Raw genomic sequence first — 21,052 nt, 5'->3', positions numbered from 1 at the left:
CTTAAGGACAGTTAGGGACAAACAGAACACATTTAAAAAGACACAACAGACATTCAATTTAAAAGGGGGCACTTAGTGGCACTACATCACTTGTAAAAAACGTATTTTTGTAAAAGTGGTCATAGCTCAGTCATTAGACAAAGAAAGACAGTTACCTCAGTAGTTTAGAATTTTTCAGTAGTTTAGAAAATTGATAATATTGTAGATTTTGATATGACCTTTTCTAATTTCAACTTGACCTCCTCCTATCTCCGCTACTTGCGCCGCCATATTGGAAAAATGATGGCCAATAAGAGCGTTTTTACTACATCTTCTTTCCTATGCATTTTGAGAGAAAAATATTCATATATAAAATTAAACTAAAGAAAATTTCCAACAATTTAGGTTTTTACACTTTATTCTTTCAAATAATTCGTTTTGCCGTACCAGCGCCACAAACTATAATTCATCTAGACTATTACGTTTTTTTCGTATATTGTTCTGATATATTCTATTGTCACAGATGCGATTATATCGCCAAAATTTATGTCCCCCGAATGTTGCTTAAATATCTTATACATAGAAGACTTAACGCATGCCTTCGTCATTGAAAAGCGATAATGGAAACAACATTCTTGATGCAATGGATACAATGTATATCATCAACGGAGTCATTTGACATCACGGTGAACCATTTTATCTACATGCAATAACTACATAACGTACATTCGATCGAAATATAAATTCAATACCATAATCGTATTCGACAGATATCCTGAAGATGTAGCGAACTGTATATTATTATACTAGCTATAGTAGTACAAAATATGCGGAGCGACCCCAATGATCACGAATAACTGCATTATTAGACATACTTTTTGACGAAACAATGATTCTAACTGTGTAACAAGCTAACTTGCTAAGGAATATTGTAAACAAGAACAGCCTCATTAAAATTTTAAAGACAAAATTTCAAAGCTTAAAATATCATAGTCTAACAAACCTCGGAAAATGCAGATACGCTTACCATTAATACCGTAATAATAGTTTTAGCATTTGATGACGTAATGGTGGTCGGCGAACATATAGATCTTCTTATTCTTTTAACAGCTCTATATATTTGATCAAACGTGTATTTTCTCAAACCAAGAAAAGGAAAAATTTTCCAACAAATATATTCCACTAAGTTTCAAAGATAAAACTGCAGATCATATTTTATTTTTGCGTGCATTCAGTGGCTGTGATACAACATCTGCACTCATTCATCAAGAACACATAAAATTTAATAATGTACTCGGAAAAAATTCTAATTTAAACGTTATTCAGTTATTTAAAATCCAAACGCTGATCCACAGGTCATTGCTAAAATAGAAGAACGTTTCCTTTTTGAAATATACAGTCACATTGATGTCAAAATAATAAAAGCATGTCTTTAAACAAGTACACATGGGGACATATCTTTCCTGGGGGACATAAAGGGAGCCTCCAAGTAGATTGCGATCATATGTGAAAGCAATCGGGCATCCCTTGGAAATGAGTAATTTCGGCTAATCCTTTCACCACCGATGCACCAACACAGATGCAAACGTAACCAAAACGGTCTGTGTCACGGCCATTTTTGATGACTACTTCAATTAATATTAAAGGACTATCAGCAAATAATGAAGATCTATTGTCTAATATGTGCAGAGAATACGGTGTCGATGTCCTACTGGTTCAAAAAATCCATCTGCAAGCCGCAGACCAGAGGATTCGAGGTATGAGACTTGTACTGGAGAGAATATACGACCAGTATGGTAGCGCAGTCTTCGTCAGACCAGATACCGACATAGTTTCCACATCTTTAACACATCGAGATGACATCGAGATCCTCACAGTGGAACTAAAGTCCTGTACGGTAACGTTTATCTACAAACCGCCAAACGCTGACTTTGTTTTTGAGGAACCGGATAACTTGCAATCACAGGAAATAAAATTTATACTGGGTGACTTCGTCACAGTATCGCGTGGGGATATAACAAAACAATGGCAAAGAACTAGAAAATTGGGCTAAAAACATGAACCTTAAACTTATTCATGATCCAAAACAGCCATGTCTTTTAACATCGGAAGATTGCGCAGAAGTTACATCCCAGACAATATATTTGTCAGCGACAGGATTTGAGACCAGGTGACAAAAATTGTTAGAAGCGCCCTCCCAAAAACACAGCACAGACCAATAACTTGCCTTTTAAACGCGGTTATCAGATACGAAATTGTTCCTTTCAAGAGAAGGTTAAATTGTACTAAAGCAAGATGGGAAAAATTCGCTGAAGTATTAGATCAAGAAGTCTCCCAGTGAGAACCGTGCTATGATTCATACGATGAATTTGTACAAATCGTAAAACAAATATCATGAAAATATATTCCTAGAGGTTGCCGAACCAAATACATAGCGGGGCTAAACAAAGAATCTAAACCCCTACTTAAAAGACACGAGCAGCTATATGAAGACGATACGTTTACGGAAGTAACAATACGAGCCGGGAAGGAAGTACTTAATGCGATATCCGCCAACAGAACGGACAGGTGGTGCAAGCTGATCACTAGTCTAGACATAAAACAAAACAGCAGACGCCCTAGGAAATTAATTCAGATACTTGGCAACAATCCCGCTACCCCGGCATCCAATCTGATAAAAGTCACATCCGATCAGATAACTCATCATCTCCTGACGAATGGTAAGACGACATAAGGAAGAACAAAGTAAGAGTACAACGAAATATCGACAAAGAAGAGAATGTTCTAGGTACCTTCTTTTGTCTGGAGGAGATGAGAGGTGTGATCCACCAAATCAAAGACAATAAAGCGGCTGGACTAGACGATATACGAATAAAAAAAAGCACTTTGGACCAAAACTCCTGGAGTGCAGGAACAGTCGGTGGAAGGATCAAAAAAATGAACTGCCAGAAGGAAGTGTCCTCGCGCCGATGCTATAACAACCAATCCAAAAACCAACAAACAACACAGTTTATTTACGCGGATGATACAGCTGTGGCAGCTCAGTGAAGTACCTTCAATGAAATCGAAGTAAAACTGAGAGATGCCCTAGAAGACTTAGCACTATACTATGACGAAAACCATCTAAAACACAATCCTACAAAAACCCAGGTATGTGCTTTCCACCTTAGAAATAAGCATGCTCGAAGGACACTGGAGGTGGAATGGCATGGTCAGATGCTGGATCACAATTTGACGGTAAAATATCTCGGCGTACGTCTGGATAGAACTTTGTCTGATCGATATCACTGTCAAGATGTAAAGTTTGAGCAAAAGTGTGGGAAAACTCTGCTCACGGTAAAAACGTCGATGTTGCGTTAAATGAAATGGTTCGTATAATATCTGGATGCTTGAAACCGACACCTATCGAAGAGGTCTACCCTATGGTTAAAATTGCTCCACCTGCTATCAGAAGACAGGCCACGTCAGACATAGAACAAAAGAAGCAGGAGACGGATCGAAGACATACCTTATATGACCACCAAGTTCAGACAAGTAGACTAAGATCTCGGAGAAGCTTTCTGAAAAAATCACGATCTCTTCCTGAAGAGCCCAAGACGCGCCGAATACACCTGTGGCTAGCGTCAGCTACAACACATTTTGCCCCGTCAGAGGAAATGGGCGCTGGACACAATTTGCTGTATCCGACATGGAAAGCGCTAAACAGACTAAGAATTGGCGTTTCACGTTGTGGTAGTAACCTGAAGAAATGGGGATACCAAGACAAGGATACCTGCAACTGTGTCGCGGTTCAGATTATTCACCATCTTTTATCATACGCCGAGATGCAAGAGACCTGCACAGAAGAAGACCTACTTGTAGCGAATAATAGGGCCATCTATGTGCCAATCATTGGAAATACAAAATTTAAAGCTGTTGGTGTTCCTGACACAGAAAGTAAGTAACAAATATAGATGTTAATAGTTAATTTAATGTTGCGTTGCTACCACCAACAGACCAGCAGCCCGACAACATTAATTCCAAACCTTTCACCAGATTCAGTAGTGGTACGAAAATTAACAAAATGCAGATTAATGGGGACGGAACAGAAACAAATATGGTCTAATTGCTTTTATGACACTTGAGCCCCCAGCTCCAGAATCCTTGTTAAAACTTTTGGAGTATACTTCTATACGCACGCCCCACGTTGAAAATTTGTATGGGAGTGAATCTGTGAAATCATTACATATGTAAGATAATGAGTAAGAGAGAGATAGAAGATATATTTTCTCTCTATTCCTCTCTCGAATATAAAAATGTTCCTTTTGTATATATAATTTAATATTATGTATATTATATAAAGATATATATACACATAATATTATACATATAATAAAATATTTATTAATATTATTATTTAGGTGATATGTTTTGTATTATTTATTAAATGTTCATAATTATATTAGTCTTTTGTATTTCAAAATAATAATCTCAATAAATCACTGTATGATCCAGAACTGTCAATTTTGAAATACGTTTGTGTCATGTCCTCGGTAGTATAGTAGTCAGTATCCCCACCTGTCACGCGGGAGACCGGGGTTCGATTCCCAGTCGGGGAGGACTTTTTTATTAATATTATTACATTATTGTCATTTTTAAATACTTATGAACATTGCAGTTTAATTTGTATTGTATTATTGTATTAATAACAAAATAAACAATGAATTTTACTGCAGAGTATGTGTAAAAAAATTTTTGCATTTAACTCCTTTCATACATATATGAAAATAAAAATATACATTCTCTACAAAATATTGATTCAATCCTTCATTGTTAGTAATTTGTTATTAATTCTGTTTCTCTTTCTGCTATGTCTTACCTATAGAATTACATATGTAATGATTGTGCAGATTGACTCCCAAATAAATTTGTAACGGCAAATGCGTGTATAGAAGTGTAACTTCCACCGGCAGTCCCACTGGACTGCCACACCCGTTTTTTTTTTAATATAAAAAGAGAAGTCAGAAGACCTGTGGATGCAGAAAAGTTAAGTTAGAGTGATCTGTATTATATATACAAAGTGTAGTGGTGTTTGTAATAATTCACAAGTTTCATTATATGATTACGATGAAAATGAAGAAACTTCGACTATTTTCGAGAAAACTTTTGATCGCATCGCAGATGATGGGAACAAAATTTCGGTCTGCAGCGCCTGGTCCATCCAGCAAAGGGACAAACATTGCGCTAAAGTTTGAAATTGTGCCGCACATTTATATTAGGCCTACAGGAAACCCACGATAAAATAACGCGCTTCTTATTCTAGCTCCAGGTGGAGTTGAAATAAGTTTTTTCCAAAATGCATATTAAAATGTATTTTTCGGCGCTTGTAAGCCAAAAACTAATTAAATTAATTAAAAAATTAAGAACTAAAACTAAATTAAACTTAATTGTACAGAAAATTGTAAATACATAAATTTTAGGAAATTTTCACTAGTTTAATTTCAAAGTTGACTATCAGTGAAGGTCCTCTTTATTTGTTACTATCTAATAAAATGCTAGACAGCATCGAAAAGTACGCCTTTGGTAGAGACTCAAAAGTAGGAGAAAGTGAGATATCAGATTGTTGGTACACGACGCGGGCGTAATTGCTAGGATTGTAAAATCGCTTTGCTTTGTACTTTAAACATTTATTTCCTCTAAAAGGTGTTCGAACATTATGAATCAAGTCTCTATTGCATCAACACCAGCTTAATTGACAAGACGCTTACGGAATTAATGTTCCTTGCTTAACGAGTAGCTTTGATGGTATTTGGCTATCGATAAAGCAGATTTATTTACGATCGAACCAGCTCAAATCATTACGGCTTATTTTGGGAGATATTTCTACATAATAAATCGTTTTAAAAAAAGTATTATGAGAGTTAAAATTAAATAACAGTAGATAATATTAGGTAGGTATATAATATAGAAATAACAAAGAATTACGTATAAACTCTTGAAAAAGAAATATTTTCAACAATCTACTAAGTTTCCTGGTAACAGAATGGAATTCCGTATGTATCATAAAAGGTCTATGAGAAGATAACATAGGTTTTAGTCCATTTTGTAAGAAAATGTTTCTAATTCGATTTCTTTATGGATTCTTGTTCAAAAATGTTATTGTTATTTTAAACAAATCTGTAGGATGCCGGTGAAAATTTTTGGTCAGAAATTGTTTGAACAATTGTTTTTCAAGTAAATTTCAAAAATCGCTTTGTTTTGCCCCGAAGAATACTTTTTTATGATTTTCTGTGTGATTTTAAATAAAAAATTTTTTTTGACATTTTGCTCTAAAGTTGACAGTTTTCGAGTTCTAAGCGATTTAAAATCTAAAAAATGCAAAAATAAGCATTTGAAAACTCATGTGTAAATTATTTACCAAAGTTACTGTTCAGTCTCATTATAACTTACTTCAAGTTGTTTGTCGATTTTACTTTATTATTTTAGATTGATATCGGTAATTCTTAAAGTTTGGGTAAATTAGCTTTCAGAAATCTATTAAAAGATTAAAATGTTTATCAGTTTTACACATTTCTGGGGAAAATTTGTAGATAATAATCCCTGTCTTTAGAAATTAGGTACTTTTAACATTTAAAGTTAGTCGAATCAAGCGGTTCATTGTTCTCGAGCCCGCTAAGTATTTAGGTATTTCTGAGGACAATACTTGCTTTCCCAAAAAAAAAATTATAGTGTTTAGAAATGCCCCCCCCCCTCCACTAGGGGCTTTGTAATGTATTTTTAAGAGTATCATTCGAAACTCAGTTCTGTACATACGTTTAGCTTAGACAATAAAAGTTTATATATTCAGTTGTCACATTCTGAAGAGCAATCGGAGCGTATTTTATTTTATATTGTTGTTTTTAATGGTTAATTATGCGCGTCCCCTCGATGTTTAAGCCAGCGCGGTGCGATACGCTTTATTCAAGCAAGCAATTTAATTAAACCCAGCCTGTGAAACATGTTCACTACTTAGACTTATGTTCGGGTGTAACAATTCATTGGGATGAGGTGTATTAACTCGAGTAAAACAGGAATCTTTCACCTCGCACAATTGCTCCAGACCATCCCTTTCTCCCCTATAAAACTCTGATGCGCGATAGGTGCACCACCAAACAGAACTTTCAACCAAATGCTCGTCATGTGGGAGTTCTGGGTAATAGATTTCAACAGGGTTCTCTAATCGATTTTAAATTCAGGACAGCGTGACGCGCTGTATTACTGTGATACTCTTATGACTTGGAAATAAAATTGCTTGCTTGGGCCTCAAGCCTAAGATAACCCCTAGTTTGAAGACTTGGTGCTCAAGAGTTTGGACCCTACGTGCCCGGTTTTTCGGGTTTTTATTTAAATTTTTTTGGGTGGCTTGCGTCGGTTTTTTGTTATTGTTTTTGATACTTTTGTTGGCCAAGGCCTTGTTTATATGTTTTATTGATTTTTTTAGTAGTGCACTATATTATGGTGAGTTTCTTCGCAATTAAATATTACGTACTTTCACGAAAAAATCCCAACACATATTGACATTTATTAAAATTTGTCCAAAATATTGGCAATTTCTACTTAAACAGGAAAATATATATTAGGATGGAAAACAATTCCATTGGGTCTTCCACAGGGCTCAGTTTTAAGTCCACTTCTATTTAATCTTCACACAGTCAATTTTCATAATATTAGTATCGAAAATTTTTTATTTAATACCATACAATATGCAGATGACTTCTGTATTTATACTGAATTTAAAAAATGTAATAACGGCCTAGACACATTGGAAAGTGTTCATAAGCATTGCTGTAGGTGGTTAATGATAATTATTTTCCCCTCTGTAAGTCTATAAAATATTTGGGTATGATTTTGGATACAAAACTGCCCTGGAAACTGCATGTTGATTTTATGCTTGATAAATGAAATAAAGCACTAAACTTTCTCAAATCAATTTCAAAAACGTGGTGGGGTGCAGATGTTGAAACAAGTCTTCTATTTTATCGCTCTTATATCAGGTCCATTATAGATTATGGCTCTGTACGTTAAGGATCTGCTAGTAACAATATTTTAGGTCATATAGATTTTTTATAAACACAGTATTGCGGTGTTACATGGGAGCTATGAGATTTTACGCCTATTGAACCACTTTATGTTGAAACAATGGAACCGCCCAGTAAATTTAGAAGAGCATATTTCAGTCAACAATTTCTTCTTAAAGTTCGTTGTTACAACACTTGTTTTTATAAAGATATTAGTAGTTTAAATTATTTCGACTTATTATTCTCCACCGTTATACGAGGTATTTCGAAGAACTGTAAATAAAGATACTGAACTTACAGCTACAAACAAAGCGGTTTTGAAGATTTCTTTGAGTTACTGAATCAAGTACACATAATACAACCTATTTATCATGAGAACCCTTTAATAAGTCGTATTGTTTTAAACAACTATCGAACAAATCGAAAAAAAACTGTTTGTTTTTATACAGACGCATATAAAATTGAAAGGGTACTGGTTGTGCCTTTTATATTGGAGATAAATTTATAAAAAAAATGTTTAACATGCCCACAAATTTCTTTATTTTTAGTGCCGAGGCTGCGGCCATATATAAGGCTTTAATTTATTTTAAATTGGCATCATATAGTCCAGCAGTAATTTGATCTGATTCATTATCTGTACTTACAGCTATTCAAAAACTGCAACTACCATGTAGTACTTCCCATCCATACATTCCTTTAATTAAAAAATGCTTATTTTTAATAAATAAATATTTGTAATAAATACACCCAAAACATATAACTGATGTGGATCAAATCACATTTAGGACGTACATATAATGAACACGTAGACCAGTTAGCTAAAAATTCCATCATTCATGGAATACTAATCAACTATCAGCCTTGCATTATAGATGCTTTTGCTTGTTCAAGAACTGAACAAAAAATAAACAACTGGAAAGCACACTGTGAAATGTTCTGTAGTATATTAACAACACAAGACAGTTTGATATCACCAATTATTTCAAAAAAATCTTGGTATAAGAATTTCATCCTCCCTTGCAAATACATAACTACTATCAGTAGACTTAGATTTGGCCAAGCATGCTATCCTGCACATTTACATATTTAAAATAAATATATTAGATTCGGATATTTTTTGAATGTCAAAAGTAACCGACCAACAAACTAGTTAAAAGAATGACAGACAAGAATATCCCACTTCCTGTTAATATTCTCTTTCTACTATTACTCAATGAAAAGAAAGTGTTTGACTGCTTCATAACCTTTTTGTCTGATAGTAAAATATGCCTGCTGTAATTAATTAGATTTGTAACCTAGATTTAGAAAAAATTAATAAAAAAAAAATAATAAAGAAAATTAAAAAAAGGAATATAAAAAAAAATTTAGGAAAAAATAGATTTAAAAAGAAAAAAAAATAAAAAAAAAATGGGAATAATGTAGAAAAAAAATAAAAAACAAGAAAAAAATAAAAATAAAGGTATAATAAAACTATAAATAGGATCTAAACCTCCGAGATGTTGAATCGGGTTTATTTCCTAACGTAGTGAAAAAAAAATATTACCATAGTTATAGTTATTTTTAGGCAGGTAGATATTTTTATATTTGCAAAATGTATACGCTATGTATTTCACGTGACATCTTTCAATAACTTAAATTTTAATATAGGTATAATATAGTATTTATTAACATATTATGTACAATTCTTTATTAAAGCTCATGTTGATTTAGACTGGCTGACTGACAATGGTCCACCATGAGAAAATGAGAAAAAAAAACAATTAGCACCGGGTTGTACCCCAATCAACCTTACTCTGTTTATATATATATATATATATATATATATATATATATATATATATATGGAATTATATTATTAATTTGTTATCTTTCAGAGTAAGATTTTGAGTTTCTGTGGATATCTGATAATTCGTGTCATTTTTAATAAAAAACGGCTAATACATATTTTCCTATAGGCTACGAAAAAGAACCGTAGCATTTAAAAAATTTTCCCGTATATATTAAATTAGTAAAAAAAATGATACTAATAATGGGTTAATAACTTAAATTTTACACAGGCCTTTCAGTCCATATGACTAAAAGAAATATATTTTGAAAGCAATAAACTAATTAAAAACAATGTCAGTACAATATCAAAATTTGTTTATATTGTAATCTTACTTAAAATCACTTAAAATAGCTTTTACAATTTTCTGTTGTTCAATTTAGCGATTTCATAAACATATCTTACATGCCGGCAGTACAATAAACCGACCAGAAGGGAAAATATGTCTCATTTTCAAGTTGTTGTGGAGCACAATAACCATTGTTTGGCGCTTTTGAGATAAGGATCCGGTGTGAAATGTACAATTAAGGTAGAATTGCTTTTGTCACTTAGAAATACAACTCACCAACAATAAATGGAACTGAAGGTTTTTGTTGAAGAGAAGTTATCGATATACTTTACATTGTTTGTAAACTTTCCAATTATTGTCGCTTCAAAAAAAAATATGACAGGCAGTGTAAATTGCTAAAAAGAAAACAATATTAAGTTTTCTATGCTTGTGTTAGTTAGATAGTCTGAACATTTTATGGTATTTTTGAGCCGTAAGTCAGTGATTCTCAACATGTGGGGCGCGCGCTATTACTAATGGGGTGGCGTGAGCAAAGGCGAAAAAAAAAAACACCAACAGCATTGACTAAATTACTAAAATCAAAATAAAATAAAATTCTAACAAAATAAAGCATAAAATGCACATAAATACTCATATAATATGTACTCTTATACAGACCACTGTTTTAGTAGGACACATAAACTTATCAAGAATAAATTATGAACAAGCTTAATATATATTGGTGACTTCCTTGGGCCTGTTTTTCAAAACAAAGTTTATCGAAACAGGGTGTAATCTTATAAATAGACGCACTTAGTTCGTTTTCTATATTCAGCTGCGATCTATATTTGGTCTTCAAAGCAGCCACCGCGAAAAATCCTGTTTGGCAAAGGTAGGATGTTGAAAACAGTAATAATATACGGAACGCTCTGGTTTTCAATGCAGAAAACTGATCATTTAACCTCACGTAAAAGTCAAAGAAAAATGTATTTTTAAACTGTTTGTTGGTTTTGCCATTTTCCGTATAGTCTACGAAGATTTCTGTTTCGGTAGTAGAGTACCCTTCGGGTGTAATTTAAAACGAATTCCTGACAAACTCGTAACTAAGTATTAATTTGTCATCGGTAAAAATATATCTGTTAAAATTTTTTGTCAGCTTTGCCAAATTATTTTCATTGGTTAAAAAAACAGCTTTCACGAGTTATTCTTTAACTTTGTAAGTTTTAATATATGGATCACACCTTCAAGCTAAAGGTTCAAAATATTTAGTTTTTTGATTATACCAACCAAGTAGCTTAATTTCATCAAAATTAAACCATCTCGAAACATCCTGGCTTCCGGTCTATTTTCGTCTAGAAAAATGGCAATTTCAAGACTTAATTCAGAAACACGTAAAAATTTTCTTCGTGATAACCAAAATGCCTCAGAATAATAATAATGTTGAATGTACTGGATATATGTCTTTACAAAGTGCTTTTGTGTGTAATTAACTACTGTTACAATCGTAGTCAGCACGATATCACAGACCAAGAGACATTATTTTGGAAGCCAGAGCTTTTCTGTGGATTATACAGTGTATCCCTATACACATTAGAGACTTTTGCTTCACAAGCGCTTGTAGACTTAAAAATTTTCCGGACATTGCACGAGCACCATCAGTAAATATTCAAAAGCTTTAGCCTTCTTTTACTTTATCTTTGTTACCTCGCTTTTGTAACAGCTGGCCACCTTATTTGCGACCACTTTTGGTGGCAGTTATCCATCGTTGTTTCTAAAGGGGTGCAATTTTTCAATTTTTCAATCTGGATGTTTTGCAAACATCCAGATTACGACTAACCTTACGAACAGAAGTGTACGCATATTCTTCAAAAGCAAGTAGAAGAACTAATTTGTATCATAATTTACAGAGGGGCGACCTGATTTTCGTGCATTTTCAACCGTACCAGTTTCTCGAAATTTCTTTTCAATCTTACTTGCTGTTGACTACGTTATGGGTCTTTCTGGATATTTATTATTAAATAAATTACACACTTCTATCTGAGTTCGCGATTTGTCTCCATACCCAATCATCATGATTATTTCAATTTTTTGCTTTACACTCAAATTTATTTTTACTTCAAATTAATTGTAAGCAATAATACAGAACATTCACGAATTAATACAATTGTTGTACTAATTAATTGTTATTGAACGTTACTAAAAATAATACTTTTAACTAAAAACTAGTATTAAGTAGGCTACTTTTTGGAATTTATAATTGATAACAAAATTTATAATTAAACAGCTCATTTTTATCGATCTAAAAATGTCATAAAATATAGGGTGTTACATTTAAAAAAAGTGCCGATGACGTCATCACCTTAATGTCTATCACCTTTTATAATGAAATTTTGTTGTAGAAACATTAAACTTAAAAATCAACGTGTTTTATATTTTTTTAAAAAGGCTTTTCATATTTAAAAAATATCTAATTTATTCCATATTTTACGGACACACTGTATACAGAAAGGTAGCTTGCTGCCTGACTAATGAGATGTATTGTATTTATGTATTCCAAAGTTACAAATAACTCACCGAGTAAGCATCGGTTACTCATTGTAGTAGTACAATTATTGATTCATGAAACAAGAATGTACCTAGCAAATACACTTACATGTTTATCAACTTTTTCAATTACTGATTGACAAACCGTTGCATAATATTTATCATATTCGCTGCTACTATTCCGTTAGCTTCATATTTATTAACATACTTGGTGTTGATTGGTCTCATGTATTTGTTTTATATCTACATTTTTTGAATTTTTGTTGATGCAAAATCCATTTGTACAAAATTGGGTTAACATTAGATAAAAAAGTATTCTATCTGTTCATTAGTGAATGTAACGTAAATAGAAAAATTCAAATGCAATTTAATAGGTTTATACCATTGAATACTTAAGTTACTAATGGGGAACTTCCATGGCTATTGACGATATCGAGATAAGGAATACTTAATACTTCTTACCGTGCTTGTTGAAGCTCACGATTTCATTAGTACTTTTAACTAGGATAATGTAACTAGGGCTACTGATCAGTCTGATCATTCATAATAACAAGCAATAAACAAAATCCACTAAACGTGTTAATCATACAGATTTTTTAACTCCAGGATAATCAAATACCATCCTGATAAGCGTTTTAAAAGGCTGATTAGAGAGCTTTTTTAAATTTTAAATTTTTCATCACTTTCTTTTCTTTTGGTATAGTCTCTAATGGAGGTTGGCGATGGCTTCTTTAAATTCATTTTTCTGTACTTTTCTTATTAAGATTTGTAGGTTTAGTTCTGTTCAGTATTTGAGATTACGCAGCCAGGTTATTAGTCGTCTACAAGGACCACTTTTTCTTTTTATTTTTCCTTCCATTATTAGTTGAATAAACTTATAACTAGACTTCGGCAAATATGCATATTGCATATTTTGCATATTGTGCATATTTTATGCAAATATTTCATATTTTGGCATATTTGTATAAAAGTTTGCATAAAGTGCATAAAAGTTCAGATTTTTATACTGTATTTGAAAATTTTTAAACATACCAATTTATTTCAATTCTTGTATAAAATTTTGTAGTCATTTTAATCAAGAAATGATCTAAGTACGTAATCTCTACAGTTACAAAACACTTACAATTTCAAAGAAGATCAATTTAAGTAGCCCTCAACATTCTTAGAAAGTCTCGGTCACTGAGGCATTCAGTTATTGGATAATCGCTAAGGGTTCGCTCATTTGCATTTTATGATCTAATTCCCAAATCTATCTACAATTTATTGTATCTTAACAGCAGGTAAACGGCTAATGGTTTTGTTCCTAATTTAGGGATTTTCCAAAATCTCCTAGTTTATTGAATTAGGTACCTAAACATTTCTAATTTGATGCTCAGATTTGTAAATCATTTTTGTTTTGATATTCAAAGCGTAAACACTCGTTGTGCGTAACAAAAAGGAAGATTGTGATTTTATAATGCCTAAAACAACCAGTGCTTCAACTTGGATTAAACCTTATAAAGAGCTGTCTATGGATATGGGAAAAATCTACTGTTCAGTCTGTGGCAAAATTGTAAGTATCTAATATTTTCTATTAAATATCTAATATTTTATACATACAGGGTGTTTCCAAATGACACTTACAACGTTTGACTGTAGATACTTCTCGAAAAATTGAACAAAACGATATAGTTAATGAGGGGTCAAACTTATTTACTTTTCGAGATACAGGGTGTCAAAATTAAAAAAAATTAAAAAAAATTAAATTCTTTTAGTTAATAACAACAATAACTTTAAAACCAATAAACGTATTTACTTGAAATTTAGTACTCGTAGGTTGTTTTTAAATGAAAAATAGCTTCCTTTAGTGAGAAAAAATTGTCCATGGTACAATACAATGGTGTGTATTTAGAAAAATTTTTCACCTTTACTTTTTTTATGAGGTCAGCTATTCTAAAACACAATTATTTTTATTGTAATTGAATTAACAAAAAAAAAACTTTTTTGAATTTTAAAATAAGTTATATGATGTACTAATGGTTAGTAACAAAAACTAATTTGTGGCTTAATACTGCATTTAAAACACTTAGCGAGTGTTTTTTTCCAAACCAGTTATTGATTAACCAAAAACACCTTGTATATTTTTATATTTTAAAGGTTGGGTTAAAATAAAGGTTTTTATTTTTATTTATAGATAGCATGTGAGAAGAAATTTCAGATAGACCAACATGTGAGAACTGCTTCACACATTGCAAAAAAAGGAAAAATAGGAGGAAAACATCAAACTTCAATGGCTAAATGTTTCCAATCTACTTCAAAAAAATTAGATGAGCAAGAAACTTTTAATGAAGACTTGTGTCGCGCATTAGTGTCTGCAAACATACCGCTTTCAAAATTAGCAAATGTAAATTTTAGTTCGTTTCTAAAAAAATATTGCAAACTTAATGTTCCAAGTGATCGGTCTCTAAGAAGAAATAATGTGAACGGGCTATACTCATCGGTGTTAATTAATATTAAGAAAGAAATTGCAGATAATTATTTTTACATATCTGTAGACGAAACCACTGATTCCTCAGGAAAGTATATTGCTCATTTATTGATTGGTGTTCTTAAAGAAGATACCTTACCAAAATCTCATCTTATTTCATGCCAGCAACTTGAGAAAACAAATGCTTTAACAATTTCGCGTTTTATACAAGAAACATTAGCAACTTTTTTTCTTCCGACAACTATTCCTTCTAATAAATTACTGCTTATTTTATCGGATGCTGCTCCTTATATGGTGAAAGCAGGGCAAAATTTAAAAATATTTTTCCCAGATTTAATACATGTTACTTGTGTAGCGCATGGATTAAACAGAGTTGCAGAGGAAATACGAAAAAAGTTTCCTCTTGTAAATACCATGATATCCAGTGTCAAAAAAGTATTTCTTAAATCTCCTATAAGAATTCAACTTTATAAAGAAATGCTACCTAACATTCCTCTTTCACCACAACCTATTTTAACGCGATGGGGAACATGGTTAGAAGCAGCTAATTTTTATGCAAATCATTTTGTTAAAATAAAGAACATAATTGATACGTTAACAGATGAAAGTTCCCAATCTCTTTTGGATTCTAAACAAACTTTTCAGAGTAACTTGCTTCAACAAGAACTTTCATTTATAAAATCAAATTTTAGTTTTGTTCAAAAAACAATTACTCAGTTAGAATCACCAAAACTGTCATTGTTCGAAAGTACAGCATTAATAAAAGAATTTGCGTCATGTTGTCGGAACGTTAGAGGTAATATTGGAAAAGATATTTTAAAAAAATTTGAAGCTACTATGGAAAAAAATAAAGGTTACCATATTCTTTCTGAAGTAGTCAGTGTTCTAGCTGGAAATATTTCGGAAACAATTAATTTAGAACCAAATGTTTTGGTTAGTTTGAAAAATGCTCCCGTTACATCAGTTGATGTTGAACGAAGTTTTTCCATATATAAATATATGTAGTCAGACAGAAGCCACAAGTTTTTGTTAGAAAATTTTGAACACCACTTGCTCATTTATTGTTACCATAATTCTAAATAAGTTTATTCATACTTAAAAATGATGTAGTTACTTAAAATAAATGTTAATCTTAATGAATAGTAGGAAATATTTAGTTATGTACACTTTTTTTTTAAATAAAATTGTTACTATTTTACGATTTTTTTATTTATTTGTATGCATATTTTGTAAAATATTTGCATATTTTCGGGTAAACACGTGCATATTTATGCGCATATTTTCTACATTTTTATTTGCATATTTGCCGAAGTCTAGTTATAACCCTCCTGTGTGAATATATCTTTAAAATATGATGTTTTTAATAATTCTTACAAGTTCACGATCTCTATTATACGTCTTAAAACTTCTTTATTTCTAACATGGTCAGTCCATGGAATTTTTGTACTGTGGCGGAATATTCACATCTTAAAGTTTTGAGCCATCGTAACGTGCTAATTGTCAGCGTCCCGGCTTACATGTAATGTATTGGAATACTTGTATATAGCATTTTGTTATGCAATATCGTTAAGTTATTTTGTTCTATTCTACATTTGACTTCTTGTTCTGAGTCTAAGGTCTTATTTATCCAGTGTTCTAGATATTTAAACGTTTCGACTTTTTCAATTGGTTTGTCATTTGCTATTATTTTTGTTTTGAATATTTTTTTTCGTGGTTACCATTTTTTGTTTTGCATTAATTTTAAGACCATATTTTTTACATTTGCTCACTTTCTTGTTCAGCATAATAAATGGTCCAGCTTTTGAAGATAATGACAATAAAACTAGTCATCCTTAACGTTCAAGTTAACATTAGCTTGGCTAATGTGATAGCTAAACCAGTAGTCTAACATATTCGTCTTCCGTTAATGGGTAATTAAATATAATTAAACTTATGGTAGTCTAAACATATAGGGTAGCAAGAAATTAGGACACAAACTGCCCTATTCGTATCAGTAGTGAACTTGCATAGTTGCATGGTTGTGAAACATGCACTCTTATCGATAACACAATCAGGAACTAGCTTAAAAATTGATGACAAAGCAGGTGGGACTTTCCAAAATCCAAAGTGAGATAATCCAAAAGATTTATGGTTCTCCAAGACACCATCACTGTTTTATTATTAACTTTTAACAGAAGTGATCTTAAAATAAGCTTAGTTATTGAACATTTGTTATTAAGCTACCACCTCAAAAACAATAAATAAACAACGAAAACAGTTTAAGTGTAAAAGATATATATGGCTGCATATGCTCTAACAAACAACAATAATTATTGTATCTAGACTTGTTTTACCTTGTCAAGTCCGAAACTATTTACAGTTTTTTCACTTACTAATAATCTACTTCCACTATAGACTACAATCCCATGTGACATTTTTAAGGGGTCATTTGACCTAGCATAAATCACATATACTAGCAGAAATCCATACTGGACCAGCTAAACATAAAGAAAAGACTAAGAACACAAATATCAGAACAAATAATAAGCTATTTTGGACATGTGCTTCGAAGAAATGGTCTTGAAAAACTTACCATCCAGGGAAAAGTAGAAGGCAAAAGAAATAGAGGTAGATCTCCCACACGATACACGGACCATATTGTTGCTACCATTGGCGCTCCATTGTCAGAATATGCTAGAATGGCAGAAGATAGAAAAACGTGGAGGAACATTGGGAAATTTAGCTAATAGCTTCATGATATCACGATACCTGCATCAGGTTAACGACTAAAAAGAAAAAGAAAAAGAAATCACATATATATCATTACTACGATATGTAATATCACCTCCATAAACTATGCCGTCAATTTTTATCGGTACAGGTGACTACACTGGTAAGTTAACCCCACCACTCAAGAGAGGAGCATTTTGGTCAAACATATGTATACGGCATTTGTAACTTAGGTAGTTAATACAAAAATAATGACCTGCGAGCTAATGCCGCACAAAAGTATTGGTACCAGCAGTAGGGACAATTTTTGATTTTCGGAAAATTTTTATCGGCATTCATACACATAGTTTAGGATGGTGCTTTAGATTAGTTTTTTTGCTGTACCTTATAAATCGGCTGGTACAGGGGTGAGAAATCTGGGACGCAACGCTTGATTTTAACTCCCACTTATTCAGGTAATTGAGAACTAGCATCAGTTCCAAATGATTACTTGATGCGTAAAAGAATTTTTGGCAACTATGCCGTCTAAAAGTTATGGCTCTTGCAAATGTTTATACACAGTTATCTGTATTTGGTATGGATGAGAAAAACCTACCGGTTTTTTTACTTTGAAATAACCGGTTTTATCGGTTGTTTTTTTGTCCCGGTTTTTTATTTTTAAAGTAAAAACCGGTTATTAGGTTTTTACGGTGATTAGGATTAGGTTAGGTATTATTTTGGATCCCAATCATAATTATTATTCTCAAGTAATTATTATAAACAAAACCCTAATTCAAATTTTATTTTATTTTATAAATACAGAAGCAAACTGAAAGTGCAAACTTGTAACCTATTGGATTAAAAAAACCGAAAACCGGTTTTTAAAAAAACAGGTTTTTTTGACCGGTTATAACCGGCAGTTTTTGCCGAAAACCAGTGTTTTGTCAAAAACGGCCATCCCTAGTATTTGGGAATATAAATGTTGTTTTTTCGTAAGATAATTATTTCATATACGGTAGTAAATTTTTTGACAAAACAGAACTAAAAACTATCAAAATAATTCATAGCTAGCTGGGTATATTAAATGATACAAATTGAAAGTTAAAAAAACACAAAAAACAAATATTTTAAAATTAAACATATTTTTAAAATAATATGTTGTGTATGTTATGCTATATTTTAATTACTGTGGCATTTATCAGTAATTTAAAAGTAGACAAATGAGAAAAAAAACAGTGCCGTACATTTTTAACTAATGGATTTTGCTCAGCTGATATAGTCTATTTAAATGTTACATCATTCTTAGAGAACACAATTTTATTTTTTTATATGTATTAAGACGGTAAGTATATCCTTAAGTTCAAGTTTGCGAGGTCGTCACTCTTGTCTCGCAGCCTAAATATTGGAAAACAAGGTGCAAAAGGTTTTCGCGCCCTACCTCGTAAGCTATCAACCCAACAGAAAATTATATACATTATTGTAGAAATCTAAGTAATAAACTTTATTTGTATTAGTTTTTATCATAAAATAAAAAATTAATAAGTTAATAGTTAATAAAAATAACTAAAAATTTTGGAACAAATTTTCTTTGGGCCTTATAACTTTTTTTGTGGTAATTTTACAATAAAATGACAATAGAGCAATATTACAGAGGGTGCTTTAAGAAATAATTTTTACAAAAAACTTGTTTAATTTTATTATTTTTATGGATTTTACAGCCATTCGAAATGGACCGGGTTATTAAGTACTCGCCATCTTACAAAAATAACTAACAATTTTTAAAAAATATTTTTGGCCTTTGACGTTCTTTTAAACTATTTTACGATAAAATCGCATCAGAGCAATATTTTAAAGGGACTTTAAAGAATAATTTTCAATACAAATAATTTATCAATTTTTCTTAACTTTACAGCCCTCCGAATTTAAACGGGTGGTTGATTACTCGTAAGAATACAACAAATACGAAACATTAGACCTAGTTTTCTAGTATATATTTTTTATTCATATTATTTTAAATTAATTATTATTTTCTTAACGTTATTTCTTATTTATAAGCGACCCTTTCCTCCACCACAAAACTTATTATTATTAATTATTTTAAGATAAATTTTGTGATCATGAAGACCTTCCAAAATTCATAAACTTTTTAAAACTGCTTTTGCTTAAAAATTTTCTCTGGCACCCTTCTGATTTGTTTAAAGGGGACATTTTTGAACAGGAATCTGTAAAGAAACCGAATCAGAAAAAGTTTTCTTACGAGATGTATAATGGACTATAATAGTTTAAAAACCATTTAGAATCATTTTTTTTTGTACGGCATTTTGTTTTTATTGATAATTGATGTCAATATTAACAAAATATGTCAATGCCGTACAGAAACTGTTGATTGTAATATTCCACTTATCAAAGGGAAATTAACTTTACTCTCCTAAGCATTTCCGTGAAAAATGTACAGTTTGTCCAAAAATGTTATTACATTTAGAACCATTTTTTTGTACGACATTTATTTTGTTGAAAATTGATGTCAATATTAACAAAATATATCAATGCCGTACAGAAATTGTTGATCGTAATATTCCACTTATCAAAGGGGTTATTAATAATATGCAACTAAATTTTAATCAGTGAATTTCATATTGGCCTAAATTACGTTCCTTGTAATACTTAAAAATAGAGGGATGCGTCCTAGATTTTTCACCCCTGTACTAGCCGATTTGTACTGCACTGCAAAAAAAGTAATCTAAATAACGATCCAAAATTATGTGTATGAATGCCTTCTTTTTCTTATAGTTTCTTCTCCTATCGGAGATTGGCTATCATAATAGCTATCCGTACTTTATTGGCGGCTGCTCTGAAAGTATCTACTAAGCTGCAACTATACCACTCTCTTAGGTTTCTTAGACAGGAAATTCTTCGTCTTCCTATAGATCTTACACCCTTGAATTTATCTTGCATTATAAGCAATAATATCTCATATTTCGCACCTCTGGTAATGTGGCCTAAATATTCCAGTTTTCTTGTTTTGATGTGCTTTATGACCTCGCAATCCTTTTGTAGCCTTCTTAACACTTCTGAATTTGTAACTCGTTGGGTCCATGGTATTTTCAAAATTTTTCTATAGCAGCACATCTCAAATGATTCCAACTTCTTTATGTTATCCACGTTTAGTGTCCAGCTTTCCATTCCATATAATAAAGTCGAGAACAGGTAGCACCTTAAGGCTCTTATCCTCGGCTCCAGAGAAA

This window comes from Diabrotica undecimpunctata, chromosome 2 (genome assembly GCF_040954645.1).
Source record: "Diabrotica undecimpunctata isolate CICGRU chromosome 2, icDiaUnde3, whole genome shotgun sequence".
In the NCBI taxonomy this organism is placed as follows: domain Eukaryota; kingdom Metazoa; phylum Arthropoda; class Insecta; order Coleoptera; family Chrysomelidae; genus Diabrotica; species Diabrotica undecimpunctata.
This window is presented reverse-complemented; position numbering follows the sequence as displayed.